The 24,638-nt window shown below is 42.4% G+C and overlaps 1 long non-coding RNA gene across 1 annotated transcript in view; it reads right to left on the reverse strand.

The window, feature by feature from the left end:
* Positions 1-5,127: 5,127 nt before the first annotated feature.
* The window catches only part of LOC141585076 (uncharacterized), a 75,760-nt gene continuing 56,249 nt past the window's right edge, over positions 5,128-24,638 (reverse strand). The window contains exon 5 of the long non-coding RNA XR_012518348.1: positions 5,128-5,802. This is a non-coding gene — a long non-coding RNA (uncharacterized LOC141585076). The remainder of the gene's footprint in view (positions 5,803-24,638) is intronic.

Consider the following 24,638-nt stretch of genomic DNA (forward strand, 5'->3'; position numbering starts at 1 on the left):
ATTGTGTGAAAGCACCATAGGTAAGAGGAAAATCAGCTTTAGACCGTGTGGTCATGGAGACTCTGAATGATGGGAGAGATAAGGCAGGCAAAGGTGGGAAAGAATATTCCAGGTAAGCAGGATGGCCAGTGCAAAGAGTGCAGAGTGGAGAAGAACCTGGTCTTTCCAGAAACATACAGACATCCAGGTGGCCAGAGCAAAGGAGGAGATTCAGCTAGACAGGGCTAAAAAGTGAAGGGCAGGGGCCTGGTCAAAGAAGTCCACATGAGCTATGGGAAGGAGCATGAATCTTTTTCCAGGAGTAATGAGAAGCCATTTGAAGGTTTACAGTAGGGAAGGAATGTGATCTGATTTTGCTTTTAGAACCATCACGTTGGTTGTATGTGGAGAATCAGCTGGAAGAGGCTGAATGGAAGCAGAGAAACCAGATAAAAAGCCACTAACTGGTCTCACTGCAGGTGAGAAGAGATGGTGACATGAACAATGGCAACAGACAGAAGCAGACAGATTCTGGATATCTGTACCAAGTCAAGCTGACTTGCCTAGTTGAATGAGATCAAAGAGAGATAGGTAATCTTTCATTGGCAGCAGGCCTTAATGTTTGTAGCAATCTGCCGTTTGATCAAGACTTTGATCTGGTCCATGACAGCATCTATTAACTCTGATCTTGACCTGAGTTAAGGGCTGTAGTAAAACCAGTTTTAAGTGCTCAGTGGTCACTTTAGAAGGAATGGCCTAAAGGGTGAATATTTATATCTGGAGATATTTATAGACACCAGTGTACCTAAATGCCACTCAAGACAGGTGCCAGTCAAATCTCCTTGTTGCTTCTTCATCCTGGGAAGCCCATCCTACCGCAGGCAGCTCTCTCTGCCATTGACGCAACAGAAAGAGCAAAGGTTTGGACCCCAGAGGGGCCTGAGTTTTCTTACCTGAGATCTCCTCACCTGGCAGCTGCGGGATGGTAGTCCAGGTGCTAATTTCACTGAGCCTCAGGTTCTGATATATAAAGCAGGAGCCTCCAGAGGTAATGAACACATGCCACCCAGCATATCATCGGTGCTGTGTAAACTCTAACAACATCTTGTATCTTTGCTCTTAGTAACCAGTGGTTTGATTAGCTTTCCTGCATTTTCTCAAAGCTGCCGCTCCCTGAGTCAGGTTTTGCTCAGTAAGATAAGTGTCCTGGGCCATCACACACACCCCTCCCACTTGCTGTGTTAGTCTGAGTCCTCCAAGAAGCAGCCATTAAGAAAGGATTAAATGTATAAGGCTTTTATTAGGGAAAATGTCTGTGAGGGAAAATGGGAGGGAACCTGGTAAGGCTGGGAACTGTCAGACCACATTGCAGGTCTGGCCTTGAGTGAATGGGAAAGAGAAGAGGGTGAGTAGAAACATTCTAGAATTCCAAGCTATCCAAGAAGACTTTGGCAAAGTCATCAGAGTCCTCAAGGCAAAGTCAACCTTCAGAGGAGTCTCGTGTCTTATGACTACTCTGCATTATTTCTACCAGAACTTCCTCTCTTCATTTCCTTCATAGACCCTGTATTAATCCATTCTCACACTGCTATAAGGTTATACCAGAGACTGGGAATCTTATAAACAAAAGAGGTTTAATTGACTCACAGTTCCACGTGGCTGGGGAGGCCTTAGGAAACTTACAATCATGGCAGAAGGGGAAGCAAACAGGTCCTTCTTCACATGGCAGCAGGGAGAAGAAGAATGAGTACACAGTGGAGGGGGAAGCCCCTTATTAAAACATCAGCTGTCATGAGAACCAACTAATGTCACGAGAACAGGACAGGGGAAACCACCCCCATGATTTAATTATCTCTGCATGTTCCCTCCCACAATACGTGGGGATTATGGGAACTACAATCCAAGATGAGACTTGGGTGGGGACATAGCCAAACCATATCAGACCCCATGGTCCATCACTGGATTCAGGCACTGGCTGGGAGCTGTTTTTGGGAGGTACAACTTTGGCACAAACACTATGTTGGCTTTCAGAGTCCAGCAGCAGAGCCCCAGTCAATGACACTCTATACAACCAGGGATTTGTGAGCAGCATTCTCACTGATGCCATGCTTGCTGAATCCAAAACCAAGGATTTTACTGGTTTAAAAAAGTTGAAGAAATCAAACAATAGATAAACAGTGTTCAGGAGTTGCAAAATGCCAGACTTCGCACCATGTTCCCATCCTCCAGTACCCTTTCCTTGAAGGCGCAACTCCCTCTCTACGGTAACCTGTGGCTTCTCTCCTACACTTTGAGAGTTTATGAGGAGCTTTTGTTCTTCTCTCACACCTTGATCCATAAAGTGGGTACTCTCTGTAACACTGTGGGTCACTCAGAGAGCCATTATCTTCACTACCTTTCTTGTGCCTCCTCAGGGCAGGATTGGTGACCTAATGTCATGGTGATCTGGACAGATCCTTTTATCCACTGAGCTGCATTAACCAAGAGGGGGTCTCCGCATGAAGAGACATTAACCAGGAGGCCACCACTCCCTTGCAATGGATGAGGCTTGGGACAGGGCAGTTTCCTCCAGGTTGCTGCTTGATGGGATAAGTTAAATCTGGCTCTGAAGATTTAACTCACCTCCTCAGGGATGAGTCTAGGCACTAGACTTGGAGGAGCAGAAATAGAAAGTCTAACTTGAGCTTCTGCTGTAAGTCATATTCTCCAATCCAACTCCGGGTAATCAAAAGGGAATCTGAACCCTTATTTATCACTCATTTCTATCTCTCAGAATAAATAGAATCAATTGGAAGAAAGAAGTATTATTAATTGGCACCTCAAATCTCAGTGATGTCAAACCTGAGATACTTGGATTATTGGCCAAGGATAGTTTCTGTTGATACTACTGTTTGTGTGGTGGGATGCATCAACACTTCTTGAGCTTCTTCTCTAATCTCAATTCCAAGTGGCTTTGCAAATGTGCCTTTTTCAGTGGTGGTCATGATGACTGTCTCTCTCTCAGCCCTTTGTACCACTTATAGTCACTTGCCTCCCCTTCCCCTGTAAGCTTAGAGCCCTAGAAATGCTAGGAAGAAGGTTCCAACAGAAATTTCTTCTCAGCTGCATACAGGCTTCTCCCCCCTGTACAGTTGGGCATTCACACACAAGAACTATAGTTGTTAGTTTGTAAAGTTTCCACCCTATCAGGGAGATCATCCTACAGCCCTCTGGTTCATGGAAGATCTGGCACATGGTGCTGACTCCTTCCTCCCCTAAGCGCCGCCACCATCCTAGGTGACTATTACATGCACAAGGATGATCAGATAATCCCCTACATCCTTTGACCTTGGTCTCTACCTCCCTCCATGCACTAGTGTCTCAATCATGCATTGATTGGCTTTTCAGTAAAATTTTGCTCAATGCCCAAAGGATTCCAGTCATTATATAAAGTAATTGAGCAGTTTTGCTTTGTTTTTAAACTCATGATCATTCGCCCTTGAGGAGTTCATGGCTGAGTTGGGGAGAACCACAAAGTCAAACATTTCTTGACTTCAGGAAGCACATCTCTACCTCTGAAGTCTTCAAATCAGACATCTTATTTTCTCCCCAAAGCCTGACATTTCAGAAGGTATTTGTGGGTGGGGCACAGACCCCTTAAATTATAACTTTCTGGGATGTTTGTTAAATATGCCTATCATAGACTCCACCTCAGACTTACTGAGTTAGATTCACCAAAGATGTACTTAGAAATCTGCCTTTTTAACAAGCCCCTAGATGATGCTTATTCATGGTTGAGTTTGAGAACTACCATCTGTCAGTTCAGCCTGATGTTACCCTCGCCACACCTGTCCCTCAAATGCACAGAACCCTCATGTTCTTGACTCCTCTGTTTTCTCTTTACCAGAATCTCCTATCTTCACTTCCTTTCTGTCCAACATAGACACCATGGTCCATCATGTTATCCCTCTTGTCAATTTCAATTTCCTTGCCTAACTGGGCTAGCCTTGTCCAGCAAATCCCAGCCTTGGACAATCCAACTACCTTTCCCATCAGGGCTCATTGACTCATTTATCCTTTCAGTACAATTTTGCTCAATGCCAAAAGTATTCCAGTCATTATATAAAGTAATGGAGTAGTTTTTTGTTGTTGTTGTTTTTTAACTCATGATCATTTACCCTCAAAGAGTTCATGGCTGAGTTGGAGAGAGCCACAAAATCATTTTGATATATTGTGCTAAGTTCAGGAATAGAAGTAAGCCCAGGGCGCTGGGTTGGAGAGGTATAGCAAGATCAGGAAAGCCCGCTTGGAGATGTCTCAGAAGAGTCTTAAAGAAATGATGAAAAGGAGGTAGACAGACAAAGAGGAGGGGGTGCATTCCAATGAGAGGTCAGTGTGAGCAAAGGCAGGATGTGAGAACAGCATAACAGGTGTGGGACATGAAAAGCAAGTCAGTGCTGCTGAAGCGTGAAGTTCATGGCATAGAGGGGTGAGAATATTTTCCAAACAAAAACTCAGGATATATGACCCTAATGAGGTGGAATGTTCCAAATCAGGAATGTCTCAGAAAATACCAGAGATGATGTCACCAATATACCGGGTAGTTAAGGCTCAATCTGCCACCTCCTCTACATACTACTCCTGTCCCTACAAGCCCTCAACTCCTTACTAGAATACACCAGACAATAAAACTCACTGTGCAAGATTCCAGGAGACCCTTTTCATGTCAACCCTAGTGTTACTGTAACAGTGAAAGATAAAAATATCAACAGGGGATTGGTTAAATTTACTGGGGTATGTTTAATTACATCATATGCCATTATATTAGACTTCATTTGCTAACAATAACATGAGAAAATCCTCATTTAAAATTATTTTAACTAAGTCAAGTATATTCATATGTTAAGTGTGACCTCTACTTAAAAAATAAATCTATGTATATCAGGCAATATAATAAAATCATCATAGAACAAATAAATGAAAATAATTGTTAGGTTCCCATTTTTTCCCGTCCCATTCTATTCTCCATGCCACAGTCAGATTGATATTTCTAAAATGCAAACTTAACCTACCAAAAACCCTTCAAAATCCAATCTCCTTTATCATGGAGGCTGAAGCTCAATATCCTCTGGCCCCTTTCCCACCCCTACCCCTGTTTGCCATCTCTCTTACCTCCAGGCCTTCACACACACTGTTCCTTCTTCTGAAATATCCTCCCTCATTCACCTCACCCACTTGTCTGCTTGACCAGCTCTGCTCACCCTTCAAGATGCAAGATGCAACTTAGATGTAACTGATTATAGGAAGCCTCCTCTGACCATCACCACTTTTAAGTTATACCCAGTGCCCCTTCTACATACTTCCATGGTATCCTTTGCTTTCCCATAGCACTTTCCACGTTGTACTGGTGTTGTCAGTTGACTTTTTTCTATGCTTCACTAGAATTTAACTTCTGTGTTGCAGAAGCCATATTCATCTTGTATACACACACACACACACACACACACACACACACACACACACAATCTATATTAGTTATCTATTGCTGCATAACAAATTACCCCAAAAATTAGTGGCTTAAACCAGCAAACATGTATTATCTCACACAGTTTCTGAGAATCAGGAAACCAGGAACATCTTCACAGTGTGATTCTTGTTCAGGGTCTCTCTGGAGGTTTCAGGCAAAATGTTGACCAAAGCGGTAGTCATCTGAAGGCTTGACTGGGGCTGGAGGATCCACTTCCAAGATGGCTCACTCACGTGGCTATTGGCTGGGAGTCTCAGTTTTTCACCACATGCATGTGATCCAGACATGGCAGCTAGCTTCTTCAAAGGGAGAGCAAACTAAGAAAAAAAAGCGAGCACATAACAGAGTTTCAATATCTATTTTAGTCCCATTTCATACATAAGGAAACACAGAGAAGAGAGGAATACAAGTAATGTGCTTCCTCTTTAAGAGGATCACACAGCTAGTTAGCATCAGAGGCAAGGTTTGAACCAGGTAGCCTGTCTCTAGAGCTATTGCTCTTAACCATCATGCTATACTGCCTCTCTAAGCAAATCAGTATATATTTGCTAGATAAAAGAAACTGCTATTTGTTAGGAGCCATGTGTTAATATATGCTTCCCTAAATGAGCTCATTTTTAGTTCATTCATACTATATGCCAAGCACTATGCTACACGCTTGAGATATCATTTCAGTTATACACACATCTATAATCCACATTGCCCCCAAGAAACTTACAGTGGTCAAGGGTATCCATGGCTTAGAAAGAGAATGGCAGCCAGTGGCAACCCTTGACCTTGGAAAGCTGGCCTCAAGATTTAGTTTCTTGGGAAGGGCCAGGTCTCTCTGGGGAGGCCACCTGAGCTAAGCTCCCTCAGGCCAGCAGGTCCAGCATCACTGTGGCTAAGGCAAACAACTTGCCCCAACCACTTCCCCCTGGGAGATTAGGATGGACCCTTGATGTGCAGGGTGAGGCTGACAGCTGTGATTTGGGCCGGATGATTTCAGTGGAGAACCATTCTGCAGCTGCCTTGCCCAGGCTATGAGAACCCTTAGAGGGAGACAGCCCAGCAGTGAAATCACCACTGAGGTACCAGGCACAATGGCACCCTTGAAAGATGTAGCTTGTGATCTCATGGGCCCAAAACACTGGGGCATGATCCATACCCCTGCCCAGCCCCACCCAGACACAGCACGGTATAGCTTGCAATGTTGATGAGCTGAGATTAATCCTCTTCAAACCTAGACTTGGAATCCACAAGAAGAAACCAGCAACATTTGCCATGGACAAATTTTTCAACTATCTTCTCATGTTTAAAATCATAACAGGAGAACTTAAAAGTCCTTCCACTGAATTACCATTTGTTCCAGTTTAAATATAGGTTTTGTTCACATTGCAAAGCACCACACATACTAAAGGACCATACTCCATACTTTTATCAAACATTTTCCTCACCTTATTCAAAAATGATTTAAAATTTAGATACACAAAAAGCAGGAAGATCACATGAATTATGCTGGAGAGGAAAAAGAGAAATCAATACTGGAACATTAAATGGAGTGATATGGTTTGGCTGTGTCACTACCCAAATCTCATCTTGAATTGTAGCTTCCATAATTCCCTTGTGTCGTGGGAGGGACCTGGTAAGAGATAATTGCATCACAGGTGTAGATTTTCCCATGCTCATCTCATGATTGTGTAAGTCTTGTGAGCTCTGATGGTTCTAAAAAGAAATGTTTCCCCATCATTCTCAGCAAACTGACACAAGAACAGAAAACCAAACGCCGCATGTTCTCGCTCATAAGTGGGTGTTGAACAATGAGACCACATGGGCACAGGGAGGAGAACATCACACATGGGCCTATTGCAGGGTAGGGGGACTACAGGAGGGATATCAGGGGGTGGGAGGATTGGGGAGGGATAACCTTAGGAGAAATACCTAATGTAGGTGACGGGGGGATGGATGCAGCAAACCACCATGGCATGTGTATACCTATGTAACAATCCTGCAAGACCTGCACATGTACCCCAGAACTTAAAGTATAATTTTTTAAAATGAAAAAAAAAAAGTGTTTCCCTGTACAAGCTCTCTTCTCATGTCTGCCACCATGTAAGACATGGCTTTCACCTTCCACCATGATTATAAGGCCTCCTCAGCCACATGGAGCTGCAAGTCCATTAAGCCTTTCTTTCGTAAATTGCCCAGTCTTGGGTATGTCTTTATCAGCAGTCTGAAAATGGACTACTGCATGGAGCCAAGAACAAGGCAAATACCGGAAAGCATACCACAGAGTCCTTCACACTTGGCATGGATGGCTCTACTGGTGGCCCTGTGCTTCCAAGCAGACAAAGTGAAGACAGAAATGCAATCAAATTCAAAAATCAGTGTTCAACATGGGATTTTTTTTGCCTGTATATACTGAAGCATATTTTTCTTCAATAATTTCATTTTACAAAAATTATAATGTTCTTGAGATTAAAACTAGCCAGCACTCAAGAAAAACACAGCTACCAGCAGAAAAAAAATAATAATTCCAAGATTTATCATAAGGAGAAGGTAAAGTGAGGTAAATAACATCCTTATAAAAATCTTTTGGTGCAGGCTAAGAGATTGGGTTGGATTATGTCATATGGCAAAGGTGATGAACCTCTCTGCCTTGATTATGCTACTTTGTGTGTGACTCTGTCTTAGCAGACTGAAGAGAGAGACTCTCCTGCTAGCCTTGAAAAATCAAGCTGTTATATGTGAACTCCCAATAGAGAGACCCACGTGGCAGGGAACTGTGGGTAGCCTCTAGGAACTAAAGACCTCAATCCTACAATCTCAAAAAGCTTAATTCTGCCAACAACCATGTGAACTTGGATATGACTTCTTCCCAGCACAAGCCTCCAGATGAGAATGCAGCCCAGCCACCCACTTGATAGCAACCTTGTGAGACTCTAACCAGGGTACCCAGCTAAGTCATGCCTAGTCCCTGGTCAACTGAAACCAATAAATGGTTGTTGTTTCAAGCTGCTGGCCTTTTACAGAAAAAGTTTGCTAACTTCTGCACAAAAGCATAATTCATAAAGAAAATGATTCCATGAGGTATATATGGGCTTTTGAAAGCATACACAAAGAGAAGTAATAAGAATGTTTGGAAGCCCTGCTCTGGGTCAGTACCAAAAGAGCCACTAACGTTGACATAAGAGAGTATATGACATGTCTGAGCAGGGCTCATGAAGGCAGCTGAACCAGTTAGATTTCTTTGGTGGCAAACAACAGAAGTTGACTCTGGCTAGTTTACCTAGGAAAGAAATACATCTAAAACTTATCAGATAATTTGTGAAATCAAAGAAAAGACCGGTGATTTATTCTCCAGAAAGGACAGAGACCAGGACAGTTCTGGGGGTCTAAATAGCAGAAGTGACTCACAGCAGCAGCAGGACTCTGTCACTGGCATTGCTGTACCTTAATTGCTGGGTTGTATTTTTTGCATCACTGAGTTCAGTGATGCAAAATTCAAAGTCTCAAGAAAGAGAGGATCTGACTGGCTCAGGCTAAGGAGAAGAAAGCACTTTTATTTAACCTATCACGACTGCACAGAAGAGGGAAGAGATTCTTTCCCTAAAGAAAATCAGGATATTAGAGCTGAAAAATAAGGGGAAGGTGCTGAGCAGCCATCAGTGGTCCCACTGCAGCCTGGCCTCCATTCCTGCATCCTCACATCCTCACATCCCTGCATCCCCACATTCTCACATCCCTGCATTCCCACATCCCTGCATCCCCACATCCTCTGCATCCCCACTTCCTCACATCCCTGCATCCTCACATCCCTGCATCCTCACATCCCTGCATCCCCACATCCTCACATCCCTGCATCCTCACATCCCTGCATCCCCACATCCCTGCATCCCCACATCCTCACATCCCTGCATCCCCACATCCCTGCATCCCCACATCCCTGTATCCCCGCATCCTCACATCCCTGCATCCCCACACCTTCACATCCCTGCATCCTCACATCTTCACATCCCTGCATCCTCACATCCCCACATCCCTGCATCCCCACATCCCTGCATCCCCACATCCCTGTATCCCCGCATCCTCACATCCCTGCATCCTCACATCCCTGCATCCCCACATCTTCACATCCCTGCATCCCCACATCCTCACATCCCTGCATCCACACATACTCCTGCCCCCTGGCACTCATCCAGTCCAGAAACCTTCTCTCTGCAAGTTTTTGCCATGTCTGCTTTTACACAGTGATGTTCACCTCTCTGAAACATCAGCTTCAAGGGGACAAAAATGATGCTCATATTCTTCACAGACTTAACACCTGCCCAGTAGATAGTAAGTGCTCAAGAAAGCTATGTTATATCAAACAAAAAGGCTTCTCCACAGCAAAGAAAACAACAAAATGAATGAGTGACCTATGGATTGGGGAAAAAAAATATTTGCAAACTACAAATCTGACAAGAGGTTAATATCCCAAGTATATAGAGAGCTCACACAACTTAAGAGGAAAAAAAACATAACTCAATCGAAAAATGAGCAAAGGACTTGAGTAGCCATTTTTACAAAGAAGACACACAAATGACCAACAGGTATATGGAAAAAAAAACCCTCAACATCACTAATCAGGAAAATGCAAATCAAAACCACAAGGAGCTATCACTTCACATCGATTAGGATGGCCATTATCAAAAAGACAAAAGAGAACAAGTGTTGGAAAGGTGTGGAAAAAAGGGAACCCTTGAATACTGTTGATAGGAATGTAAATTGGTACAACCATTATGGAAAACAGTAAGGAGATACCTCAAAAATTAAACCTAGAGCTACTGTATGATCCAGCAATCTAATCCCACTTCTGGGTATATAGCCAAAGAAAATGAAACCAGTATCTTGAACTGCTATCTGCACTTATGTTCATTGTAGTATTATTCACAATAGCCAATGTAAGGAAACAACCTAGGTGTTTTCCCACAGATGAATGGATAAAGAAATTGTGAGAAATATACATATATATATATATATATACATATATACGTGATGGAATATTATTCAGCTTTCAAAAAGAAGAAAATTCTGCCATTTGTGACAACACAGATGAACCCCAAGGACATTATGCTAATTGACATGAGCCAAACACATAAAGAAAATACTGCAGCATCTTACTTATATGTGGAATCAAAACAATCAAACTCGTGGAAGCAGAGAGTAGAATGATAGGGAATACAGAATGAGATGTTGGTCAAAAGGTACAAAGTCACAGCTATGTAAGATGAATAAGTCTAGAGCTCCAATGCACAGCATGAGGACTTTAAGTAACAATATTGTATTAGTTCATTTCGCACTGCTACAAAGAAATATTCAAGATTGGGTAATTTATAAAGGAAAGAGGTTTAATTGGCTCACAGTTACACATGGCTGAGGAGGCGTCTGGAAACCTACAATCATGGCAGAAGGGGAAGCAGCCACGTATTACATGTCAACAGAAGAGAGAAAGTGTGCATAGGAAGAATTGTCAAACACTTATAAAACCATCAGATCTTGTGAGAACTCACTATCACAAGAACAGCATGGGAGAAACTTCCCCCATGATCCAGTCACCACCCACCAGGTCCCTCCTCGACACATGGGGATTATGAGGATTACAATTCAAGATAATATTTGGGTGGGGACACAGACCCAAACCATATCGAATACTAAACTGTATGCTAGAAATGTGCTAAGAGTAGACTTCAGGTGCTCTCACCACAATAAAACGAAATAAAATGTAACTATGTGAAGACAAGGATATGTTAATTCACTTGACTATAATAATTATTTCACTCGACCATAATAATTATTTCACTCAGTATACATATATCAAAACATCATGTTGTATACCTTAAATGTACACAATTTTTATTTTAAAAAATCATTAAAAATAAACTGTGTTAAGTGGATGAATGGAGAAAGGAGTGTTCAAGGCAGACTAAATTCTGAACCATTCCACCAAATCCCATCTGGACAAACCTATAGCATTTTCCCTTCTGCAAAAACAAAGGAGTGCCTTGCATCTCTGTCTTCTTTATGTTCCTCTTGGCTTTCCCACCCTTTCCACCAGCTGTAGAGGAGGCTAGCAGACAGGTTATTTTCATGACCAACACCTGATAAGTGGCATTAGGAAAATAAATATCCATCATAACCAATTCTGCTGTGTTGCTCTCCTCCCGTAAAATGATTTATGAGACGCCATAAACATTATAACAATGGTCCTTGCTGCCTCAAACAAGTGATGGTTTAAAGCTGGGGATGGAAGGGTGGAAGAAGAGGGGAGGAGCTGTTTCAAAGGAGTTCTTTGGGGCACTGGGTGATTCTTGAGTCTCCAGAAAGTCAGAGCCTTGCACAGCCATTAGTGAGTGCAGACAGCCTTGCTCAGTGAGAAACCGAGGTTTATTATAGCTCACATGTTTGCAGGTTGGCTGGGCAGCCCTGCTGCTCTTAGCTGTGTCTGTGGTCACTGTGATTAGAAAAAACAGCTCGGCTATTCAAAGCTGGACTCTCTTGTCGTCTGTTTGGGAATCAGCTAGACGTCGACTGATCCACACTGGCTTCAATTTGGACAAATGAGCTCTTCTCCACAGAGTCTCACGTTCTCTGGCTGACTACACCAAGCCTATTCACCCAACAGAGGCAAGGTTCTAGGAGACAGAAGATACGCACCCAATCTCCTGAGGCCTAGGTTCACAACTGGTACCGTCCCACTTCCTCACCTTCCGCTGGCCAAATCAAGTCACGGTTGAGCCCGGATTCAAGGCAAGCAGGCTCCACTTCTCGATGGAAGGAGCTGCAACGCCTTTTTGTAAACAGCATATTAATTACAACTGTGGAAGCAATCAATCAATCACAACCACCTTGGAGCCCATGGGAGAGCCTCCTATAGGGCCTCGCTCTGGGCAGGTACTCAGCTCCGGCAGAGCATCAGCTCATCATGGCAGAGACCTTACCTGGCTAGTTTACTTCTGGCTTTCTATCATCTTGCAATAGAGGCTCAATAATTAGACATATTCATCAATTAAAGCAAACAGCTATGGGAAAGAAAGCATGTTCTTATCTCCTCCTGTGCGTAATTCCACAAAAACACAACCTGCCGAGTCATTCTCCTCAGATCAAGTCTCCATTGAGTACTACGTGCAGAAAGGGGTTGTTAGCAGATGCTTCCGCCTGATGACGGTTTGAAAAATTCCTCAGACTTAATACCATCAAGGACTCCAGGATTTAAAAGAATATCTCCGCCCTCCAAGAGAAGAAAGAATCTCTAGCCACAGTGCCCCCACCCCCGTTTTGTTGCCAGAGTGGTAACGTTTGGAGAGAGCAGAGCAGATGGAGCACTTCACCTTTCTTTCCATGACATAGAGCGTCTAAGAATGTGCGGTTGCTTCAGCCGGGGGTGACGGCGCGTGAGCATGCAGCTGGGATGTCAGCCCCCAGCACATGCTGCTCCCCCCAGGTCCAGAACAGGCTTGGTGGTGAGGCAGCATCGAGGGCTCCAGTGCACAAAGGGAAGAGGCTGTTTCACTGGACTGGAGGCCCCAGCTTGGCCTTGCCCCAACCAGGCTTCGTTGGCCTTGCCCCAGGCTTTTCTACCCAGCAGAGGATGTGGGTCAGCTAGGATGCCTTGAGATGGCCCGGGGTCTTGCCATGGTCTCTGAATACACATGCACACACATACATACATGCACACACACTGACACGCATGTATACATGTGTGCACGCACATGTGCATATGTGCACACATACACATACACATATGCACACATGCACACTCACACCCATGCATACACACACAGGCACAACCTGAGACCAGCAAGTCTTTAGTGCTACCCAGACCACCCACTTTTGTGTACTCTTCCTAATTCCATCCCATACTCCTTATGGTAGTTCTGACACTTTCAAGACTATTGACATAGTCCACAGAACCTACAGGACTCCGTGTGGGATGCTGAGTTCCTGCCTCTTGGTTTCTGGTTTTGCTCTTCCTTCCATCCCCAGCCCACATCCAGCTGCAGTTCACCCTCTGGGGTTGATGCTTCTCCCAGTTTCCCTCCAGACCCAGGTCTCAATCCCCTGACACTTCATCCAGAACCTGGTCCCCAGGGCTGAGTTGGATTCTGCACCAGCCACTCCATCTTCAACTCACACTGTCCCAATGCCTCCCATCTAGAGAAAACAGACTAGTGTGGCCTTCTTAGGGGGCATTTGCACTGTAAGGGATCCTCTCTCAGGACTGGGTGGGCACTGGCTCTGCTAAAGCCCCACGGCACGTTTGAGAGAGATGGAAATGCTCTGTATCTCACTTTCGGTAGTGGTTACACAACTGTATACACTTCTTGTAATTCATTGCATTGTAGGTCCAAAAAAGATTAATTTTATGGTGTATAAAACATTCCTCAACAAATCTGACTTAAAAATTTTTTAGGAAAAGAAGTTTTCATTTGCTAGTTCTGTGACACTTCTGCCCACTCCAACCAATCCTCAACTTTGGTGGCGAGGAAGAGGTTAGGAAAGCCATGGATCAAAGTGGTCCTTTAGGGGCACCAATCTCTTCCCCAAAGCTCCTCCAGTCTTTATCTTGTGGTTGCTCTTCTCAAAAGTAGATGAGACTCTCTGGCAAAGATACTTACCAACATGAAGGGTAGGGGAGAGGCAGGATGGCAATGGAAATACTACTCCTAGCCTGAGATGCACAAGATAAAGACAGGACCCCAGGAGAAGGTGGAAGGAACAAGGAGGGAGGAAAACCAAAGGAGAAAGGACTCCAGACGTCCAGGAAAGAGATTCGGTATTGCCTGAAAAACCTTCTGAGAAGGAAACGCAGTTTCCTCTGGACTCTGAATGTGTTCAGAGCAGCTAAGATCAATGTACTCTGGAGGTGCCTTTACAGCTGGGGTTAAATGAGATTGCAAGGCTGCTACTGGAAAGGATCCTGACTAGCTAAAGAGTAGAGAAGTCATCATGTAGTTTGTCACTGTCACACCAAAAAGGGAGATATGCTTGAGCAGAGACCTCTTTCTACCACTACCCAAATGCTATGTCAGCCCAGTCTTAGCTCTGAGCCCCCAGTCACAGATAACAAATAGCCCCATGCAAATGGGTTAACAACTTGCTGATCTTATTGATTTGAATGCAGTAGAGGCCTGTGGGGAACTTTTAGTTCCAGGAGGCAAATGATTGCTATGTTTGTAAATTCATCTCCGGAACTTACTCCTCTAGAAGTAAGAAATGACCAAAAGGTGCAAAGCCAAGAAGGAGAAAGAAACGGAGTGGACCGGTAGAACAGGCCTAATTGGGTCCTAGCCTGGAAGACTCTCCAGGACCACAAAAGAGACCTTGCACCTCCAGGTAGCTCTGTCCCTATAAATTCTTTCCATGTATTATGACAGCCAATTTGATTCTATCTATCCTTGAGAATCTTCATGGCCCATAAACACTTTGCGAAAAAAAGACTAAGGTGAAGTCCAGAACTCTGGGGAAGTCCTCATCAGAAATGGAGTGTTTTGAGATGAATAAATGGAGGTTCCCCCATATTACAGGAATTTTTGCAATTTTTTCTAATTTGGTAGCTATGTATTTGACAAGACATATGATGCAACTTTGCAGCAATTGCACACCTGGTTACAAACCCAGAAGAAACCAGTGGATATAATATGCAAAATAATGTTCATAACAACAATATATGTTATAACTCAAAACTGGAAATAACCCAGCTTTCTATAAGTAGTACAAAGATAATCAATTGTGGTATATTCAAGCAATAGACTGCCATATAACAATGAAAAAAAACTAATAAGACTTGCATAAAATGGACAGATTTCACACATAATATTGAGCAAAAAGAAGCTAGACATGAGAGTGTGTATCGACAATTTCATTTATAGAAAGCTCAAGAACAAGCAAAATTAATCTCAGATGGGAAAATCCAAAGAATTTTTGCCTTTGGGGAATGACTAGAATAAGAGAGACTTCTGGGTGTTCATGTCTCTTTCTTGATTTGGGTGTTGGTGACATGGGAGTTTTCATTTCTAAAAAAGTTATACAGCTAAATATTTTGTGAGTGATAGTGTCTGGCTCTGTGTCCCCACCCAAATCTCATCTCAAATTGTAACCCCCATTGTATCTTGGAAGTAACTAACTTGCTTTTGGTTTTGCAAGCTCATAGGCAGAAGGGACTTAACATGTCTCAGATGAGACTTTGGATTTGGACTTTTAAGTTAGTGCTGAAATGAGTTAAGACTTTGGGGAATTGTTGAGAAGGCATGAGTGGTTTTAAGTTGAATAAAGGATATGATATTTTGAACAGGCCAGAGGTGAAATAATATGGTTAGTCTCTGTGTCCCCACCCAAGTCTCATCTTGAATTGTAATCCACAAGCATCAAGGGAGAAACCTATAATCCCCATGTGTTGAAGGAGGAAAGTGATTGGATTCTAAGAGTGGTTCCCCCTGTGCTGTTCTCATTTAGTGAGTGAATTCTCACAAGAGCTGATGGTTTTATAAATGGCAGTTGTTCCTACAGTCTCACACACACTCTCTCACCTGCTGCCACGTAAGATGTGCCTGATTCCCTTCTGCCATAATTGTAAGTTTCCTGAGGCCTCCCCAGCCATGCAGAACTGTTAGCCAATTAAACCTTTTTCCTTTATAAATTATCCAGCTTCAGGTAGCATCTTTACAGCAGTGTGAGAACAAACTAATATAGTGTGCTTTACATATATTATTTTAATAAGATATATATATACAGTACATCCATTTTTCCATGTATGTGTATCTATATATGTGTGTGTGCATGCCTTTACAATTGTGTGAGCCAACTCCCATAAATAAGAAACATAGAGAGAAGCTATATGTGTATAGCAGTAGGAATTTACTACTTTAAAAATGCACAATTCATGCCCTTGTGGAACTTATGATCTAGTGAAGGGAATAACAGTAAGTAAATAGTCACCCAAAAGAATAAAGAATAACAAACCATGGTACGTGCCATAAAAAGACAGTGGGAAAGTTAGTAACATGAGGTTAATTTTGACCTAACATCAGAAAAGGCTTTTTCTGATAAATGACATTTCCTCAGAGTGGGCAGGTGTTAGTTGATGTGATGGTTAATTTTAGGTGTCAGGTTGACTGGTTTAAGGGCTTCCCAGATAGCTGATATAGTAGTATATCTGGGTGTGTCTGTGAGGGTGTCTGGAAGACCTGGGCAGTTGAATCAGTGAACTGAATAAGTAATATGTACCCTCACTAGTGTAGGTGGGCATCATTCAATCTGTTGAGAACCTGGAGAACAAAAAGGCAAGGAAAGGCAAATTGTGTCTCTCCTCTGGATCTGAGACATCCACCTTCTCCTGCTGTTGGACATCAGAACTTCAGGTCTCAGGCAGGACTGAGAACTGGACTTACACCAGCAGTATCCCCAATTCTCTGACCTTTGCCCTTAAATGGAAAGTTAGAGCACCAGCTTCTCTAGTGCCGTAGCCTGCACATGGCAGATTATGTGACTTCTCCGTGTGAGCCCATTTCCAAAACAAATCCCCTCATGTATCCATACATCTCTTGGTTCTCTTTCTGGAGAACCCTGACTCATATAGCCACAGAACCTTGAGACAGAGGGAGGAGAAGAGCAAAGGTGCTGAGAAGAATGAGTTTGGCCTCAGGAAGGACTGACAGACAGAGTGAGGGACAATGATACACAATGAGGCCAGAAAGCAAGCACGACAGGGCAGAGTCAGACCATGTTATGGATTTGGAGTCTTATTCTAAAAACAGTGGGGAACTATTGGACACTGTTCAGCAGAGAGCAACATAATCCAGTCTGTATCTGTTAAAGATATCTGTCATTTGTTTGCAGCTGAAATTGCAAAAAAGCAAAGCAATACATGGGGAGACCAGCTATGAGTCAACTACAATAGCCCAGGTATGGACCACAGGGCTGGTGATGGAAAAGCCTTTACAGAGCTCAGTTATTCAAAATGTAATTTAACACCAACTCTGGTGAGAAAAAAAATACCCGCCCCATTAAATGTAAATAAAAAACAGTAGCAACAAATAAAACCAGTGGCTGACAATAGCACCCATGTATTCATACGCTTAAATACACCTTGCTTAATCAATATCGTGTTTAACTTAATCCCTACAGCCTCTTTAAATTCAGAATCTAAAATTATTTTAATCACTTTTGGCCATGGACAGTGATATAGTTTGGATGCTGTCCCCATCCAAATCTCATGTTGAAATGTAATTCCCAATATTGGCAGTGGAGCCTGGTGGGAGGTGACTGGATCATAGGAGCAGGTTTCTCTTGAATGGTTTAGTACCATCCCATTGGTGCTATCCTCACAATAGTGAGTGAGTTTTCGTGAGATCTGGTCATTTAAGAGTGTGTGGCACCTCTCTCTCTCTCTCTCTCTCTCTCTCTCTCTCTCTCTCTCTCTCTCTTTTTCTCTCTTTTTCTCTCTCTCACTCCTACTCTGGTTATGTGATGTGCCTGCTCTCCCTTTGCCTTCTGCCATGATTATAAATTTCCTGAGGCCTCCCAAGAAGTTGAACAGATGCCAGCACCATGCTTCCCATACAGCCTGCAGAACCAGGAGCCAATTAAACTTTTCTATATAAATTATCCAGTCTCAGAGATTTATTTAGAGCAATATGAGAACAAAATAATATAAACCATCAGACAAAACATTAGGCATCATATCAAAAGTGCTGTGCTGCTTGTCCTGATATCTAACCTTTATTGAGGACTTATCCTTTGCAAAGTATTTCTTAGTGTTTACCTGTATTGACTCATTTAATCTTCATGAAACCTCTATTAGGTAGATGCTATCATTATTCCCATGTACATGTGAAGACATTGAGAATAGAGACGGGAGCCTGATTCCCAAGCTATTGAGCATCAGAACAAAGGTTTAAACCCATGCAGCATGGTGCTAAATCTGCATTCAAACAGTTAGGCTATAGTTCTTCTCAGGACCAAATCATTGATTTTGACCTTTATGGAACCTTATGACTACTAGCATTATTTCCAGGCATATCAAACATGGGAGTTTGAATTTCCAACTTGGTTAAATTCATTGTTCTGTTTTTCCCTTTATTGAATTATACATTCCTAGAAGTTAAATAGCTTCTCTTGAAAGTCAGCCAGGAGCTTTTGATATTTAGACGTTGGGTGCTAGATGTCCTTCATGATGCAGGAATTGGTCATACCAGCTACTGTTGGCTTCAAAAAGTCTATGCTGTATTTCAAAATAAGTTGACAATTTCAACTGCATTAATGGCATTTCCTTTATGATGGAAAACTTATGAATTCAAGTTCTTATTTCAGCGCTAAATTCTAGTGTAACTTTGTAAAAGAAGCATTATGTAGGAGGCAGGATTAAGTTATAATCAGCCTGTAAGGTGCTATCAAATAAAATCAAATAAATCAATTAAAATGGCCATCAGATGCAGAGAGGAAAGTTGCACATGTGCTGGCCATGACAACTTTGTTGCAGTTGACTCTTTTTTTTTTTCTAAAGATGGGGTTTCACCATAATGGCCAGGCTGGTCTTGAACTCCTCACCTCAGGTGATCCACCTACCTCAGCCTCCCAAAGTGCTAGGATTACAGGCGTGAGCCACCGCGCCTGGCTGCAGTTGATTCTTAAAGAAATTTCTCCATTTCAGTGCTAGGCAACTGATGAGTTTCTCTTGACCTCTATTGCAAGATGCAGCCCTTTTTTAAAAACACAAAAGTAAGAAATATTGACTTTTAGACTTAGAATGTGAGATATTTACAAACTATAAATAACATCTCTCTTCTTTGCAGGCAAAAGGTCAATCTCCCGCATGGCAGGAATCTACCCCTTCACTCTGCTAGTCTGACTGTCCTGCATCCCATACTAAATCCCAAAGAGTTTCCCCTGCCCACCTCATCTTAACCCCTCCCTACACTACACACAAGAATCAATTCCAGGTGTATTTTATATCTAAACATAAAACAATGCAACTTTTAGAAGATAGCACTGGAAAACATTCTAATAATCATAAATGGAACCATAAAAGGAAAAAGTGACTAATTGTACCATGATAATATGAAGAATGCCCTTTTCAAAGAATGAAAAGACAAGCCACGGGGTGGAAGAAGATATCTATAATGAATATAATCAATGAAGGAACTAAAATCCAGAATACGTAAAAAAACGAAAAATATCTAAATTGATAAGAAAACAATATAGACATTCCAGTTAAAAAAAAAAAGTCAAATGACTTCAATAAACACTTTGTTAAAAGAAATATCCAAATGCCCAATAAACATTTGGAAGGGTAACCCTCTTCAGGGGAAATACAAATGAAAGTCACAGTGAGACACCACACACTGAGATCTTGATTTCTAAATACTATTCTCCAATGAAAGAAATTAGGGCTTCTTTTGCTTTTGTTGTTGTTTTGTATTTTTGTTTATTTGTTTGTTTGTTTTTGATGGAGTCTTACTCTGTCACCAGGCTGGAATGCAGTGACGCAATCTCAGCTCACTGCAACCTCCGACTCCCGGGTTCAAGTGAGTCTCCTGCCTCAGCCTCCCAAGTAACTGGGATTACAGGTGTCCTCCACCATGCCCAGCTAAACTTTGCATTTTTAGTAGAGACGGGGTTTCACCATGTTGGCCAGGATGATCCTGATCTGTTGATCTCATGATCCACCCACCTGGGCCTCCCAAAGTGCTGGAATTACAGGCGTGAGCCACCACACCCGGCCAAAATCAGGGCTTCTTTACAAAATGGGTGACTCTGAGGCTAGGGCAGGGAAAATATAATATAAACCTGGAATATCTTGTAATGCAAGAACGTAAAAAAGTACTTGAAAAACAAAAGGATTGTGGGGATAGCACATTAAAGGAACATAGGAGCCACCTGAAAGAGCTCCCAATTGCCAAAGACGAAAAAATGTGGGCAACAAATAAATAATGTAGTATTAGATTATCACCCAAAGATTATAATTAACTCATGTTAATTAATTAATATTAATTAACGTGAGTTTCTGCTGATACGAATGAATGAGATTAAACAAATCTTCTTTGCAGAAAAATTCCAAATAATATACATAGATATTCCACCTTCCAAAAGGTAGAACTTAAGTCTCCCTCTCCTCCCAACTTGAGGGTGGGCTAGGCATAGTGATCCACTTCCAAACAGTAAGATTGAGAAAAGGAGAAATAGTGACTTTACAGTGGAGAAATCTGGGGAGAACATTACCTTCACCAAGTGATGGAGGTTAACATCATCAGTGATGCCATGTGGCTGTCATCTACTCTTTAATTTTGGTGCAATGAGAAGAACACTTTACCTCTGTGACATTATTTCCGAAAACCCTTACCTCCATTCTGGCCATAAGAAAAACATCAAACAGACCCAAAATGAGGGACTTGCTACTGGAGGCCTTGCCAGCATCTCTCAAGACTATCAGGGTCATAAAAAACAAAGGGAAGACCAGGAAACTATCGCAGACCAGAAGACACAAGGGAGACATGACAACCAAATGTGGTATCCTGGAGGAAGGGCTCCTAGAATAGAAAGAGGATAATAATGGAAAAACCAATGAAATCTAAATAAAGTCTGGAGTTTTCTTAATAGCAACCTATTAATACCAGTTTCTTCACTTTGACAAATACACTACAGTAATGGAAGATGTTCAGAAATAGGGAAAATTCAGTGAGGGCTATACGGGAACTCTTTGCACTATTTTTGCAACTTTCCTGTAAATCTAAAATTACCCCATAATAAAAGATGTATTAAAGCAAACAAAAATATTAGATATCACTTTACCCCCATAAGAACAGCTAACATTAGAAACAATAACATAGACAGTAGCAAGTGTTGGCAAGAATGTGGAAGCCATCAGAACTTTCATACTCCACAAGTAGAAGCAGAAATGGACACAACTACTTTGAAAAACTCTTTGTCAGTATCTATTAAGCCTGAATACATGTACAATTTAGGTCAATTTTTCTCTTAGATACATACTCAAAAGAAATGCCTGCATGTGTGCATCAAAAGATCTGTAGAAAAATGTCTATAGTAGCACTACGCATAACAGCTAGTCACTAGGAACAACACATATATCCTTCCGGGTAGAATGGATAGATAAATTGCGGGTATTCAACACTTCCAGAGCATAGTTTGAACTCAGATGATGGACAGCTGTCCAGGTGTTGTCTTATTTTCTAAAGGTTACTTGTGTCTCTGTTTGACTATCATTTATTCAGTGCTCACTCTGAACCAACACATAGCTGAAAGAATACAACAATGAGATTGAGCAAATTACTGCAACACTAAACAACATGGATGGCTTTTACAGACGTAATGCCAAGCAAAACAAGTTAAGCCTCAAGCAAAAAACAGAAACATTCTGCTTTATAATTTAATAGGAGAAAGTAATTAATGCTGATAAAAGTCAGAGTCGTGGCTACATTTGATGTGGGGGTGTGTAATGATTGGAATAAGGCATGATGAAAGATTTGGGGGTGCTGGCAAAGTTCTATTTCTTGATCTGATTGCTGGTTATGCTGGGTGTTCGCTTTACAAAAGCACATTCCACCGTGATCTTAGATTTGGGCGCTTTTCTCGATGTATGTTATACTTCAATAAAAACTTTACTTAAAGCTAAAAAATGATACGTATGTACTTCAAACCTGTTTAATTTTAACTTAAAACATATAAATGCACATTCATTCACCACTCTTTTGATGTGGAGCCAAGGCTTTTCTTTGAGAAAGGGTCTGCTGACCACAGCTCCTTGTCATCTTTCTTACACACACCACACCCATAATGCATCATCTACAATTTCCAGCATCAGTTTCTTTGAAGTTGAGAGAGACCTCTAAGACCCTTGCAAAGCAATCTGAGTACAGAATCTTGCTAGAATTTTATGATTTTCTCAATCCTTTCATTGTCTCGTCCGCACCCAATTCCATAGTAATTTTTAGCAGTTCTCAGTACGCCTTTACAAAGCTTTCAACTCAGCATGGATAGAAACAGTTCCCTTTTTTGGCATAATTTATTTTATTTTGGGGTTAATACTGGATTAAGTAATTAATAACTAAGAATGACATAAATTTTTAGGCTTGGAACCAAACACAAATGCTCCTTGATGGACATGCAATTCTGCTGATAGGAGCAGACATATGTAGGTTTGCTGGAGACTAATCCACGTTTGCAGGCACTCCCCATAATGCAGGGATGCATTCATCAGTGAGTTTTGCAGAGGAAATAAGCTTCACTTCATCCCTTGTGTGTGTCAAGTGGATGTCTTCTGTATGTCTCTAAACTCCCAGCTGATGTCACTGGTCATTCTTGGGTCATCTTTCACCTGGGCCACCATGGAGACCCCTTAATGGCTTTCCACATAGGAACTATTTTTCTAAAGTAAAAGCTATGCACCTGTTTCTTGTTTAAAATTCTTTAAATGTAGAATGCCTAGCATAATGTGAGTGCTCAATAAATATACACTGAATGAGGGAGTGACTAAATGAATGGAAGCAGGAGTGTTCAGTTCCTCCAGGACAAAGTTCCAGCTCTTAGGTCTGACCCATGAGGCTCTTCGTGCTCAGGGCTGCTAACCTTTCCAGTCCTCTCGTCTCCTGTTTCCTCAGTGAATCCCGCACTGAGCCCCACTGAGCTCACTGGACCTACCCACCCACAGGCCATCGCACATGCTGCTCCTCGGCTTGAAGTATCCTTTTTCCATCCTTCCCTAAGTAAGACCCAACTATTCTCTCCTCTTTGATTGCTGGTCCTGCCACATTCCAGCGGGGCTTATCCATAGTTCTGATCTCCTGCTTTACAAACCCTGTTATTAAAATTCCTTGTCATATGCCTGTCGCTCCCTCAGGCAGTGCAACAGAGAGATTTGAGGGCTGGGATTCAGCCCCTTTATTTGGCTTCACAATCTCAATGTCTAGCTTGGCTTTGGCATACAGTTGGTGCTCAACATAGGCATGAAGGCAGAAGCCTGCTGGTAGAAGTTCACATACCGACTCTGCCATTTGACAGCTGTGGAGCCTTTGGCAGATTCTTTCTCCAACACTCAGTTTCCTGTAAAACAGGAGCAATGCTGCACACTTCACAGTGCTACTATGAAGTCTAAGTGAGATCCTTGATGTAAAGAGCCTGACACACCAAAAGCATTCAATCGACAGAAGCTAAAAGCATGGGGGAGTATTCACTCTCAGGTTCTAGACAACTGTACACCTGTGTCCACCCAGTTCAGATGGAAGTCTGGATGTGGCGAAAACCCCAGTATCTGTACACAGCAGACACTCAATATGTATTTGCTGAATGAATGGGTGATGTTCTCTGTCCTCCTCCCTGTCCTTTGTCTCACTCTGCTCTCTGCCCTTAGCACCATGTTCTCCATATCCAGCCCCATCTCTGTGGGTAATTTGAAATTAAAATCCCAAAGTTATTTTTCATAAGCGAGAACAATCACTCTTGAGTCTGCTGGCACAGCATCCTGACAGGGGGCTGGCAACGGCCAGTTCACAGTGAGCCCTGCCAGGGGACTGTGCACATGCTTCTAAGAATAACTCAGTGTCCAAGAATTCCGCCTGTTCTATCGCAAGCTGGGGCCGGCCAGCAGCTGGTTTGCATTAGCGTGGAGGGCAATGGTATTCCACTTTACTACAGTGAAGCTGCTGCTCCTCCCTCCCTCCCTCCCTCCTCTGTTCCCACTTGGGGCTGTCATTGAGCAGGCAGAATCTTCATTTCACAGCCTTGAAAGCACCAGGAAGGGGTCTAGTTAGAGGTAAACGGCAGAGTAGATGATGTTTGTCTTTACATCTGGGTCATCACACTTCCATTTGGCCATTGTCCTGAGTCCCCAGTGATCTAAGTAATCCAAGGCCATAGGAATATCCTATCTAAACCTGCCTTTACAAAAGGAGTCTGTGCTTGCAATTAGTCCTGACCATTCATTCATTCATTCATTTCTACACAGAATTACTGACTACTAAACCTAAAGGGGGCCTAGGAAATCACTTAAGGAGGCGACTTGATCTATAGTGATATTACTCTTCTAGGGAAATTTGGAAACATCTGTAAGTATTTACTTTGGGGGTGTCAAAAAGAGAAAGAAGACTTCTGGCATTTAGTGGGCAAAGACTAAGGATACAAA

The sequence above is a fragment of the Saimiri boliviensis genome, chromosome 7 (assembly GCF_048565385.1).
Source record: "Saimiri boliviensis isolate mSaiBol1 chromosome 7, mSaiBol1.pri, whole genome shotgun sequence".
Lineage (NCBI taxonomy): Eukaryota > Metazoa > Chordata > Mammalia > Primates > Cebidae > Saimiri > Saimiri boliviensis.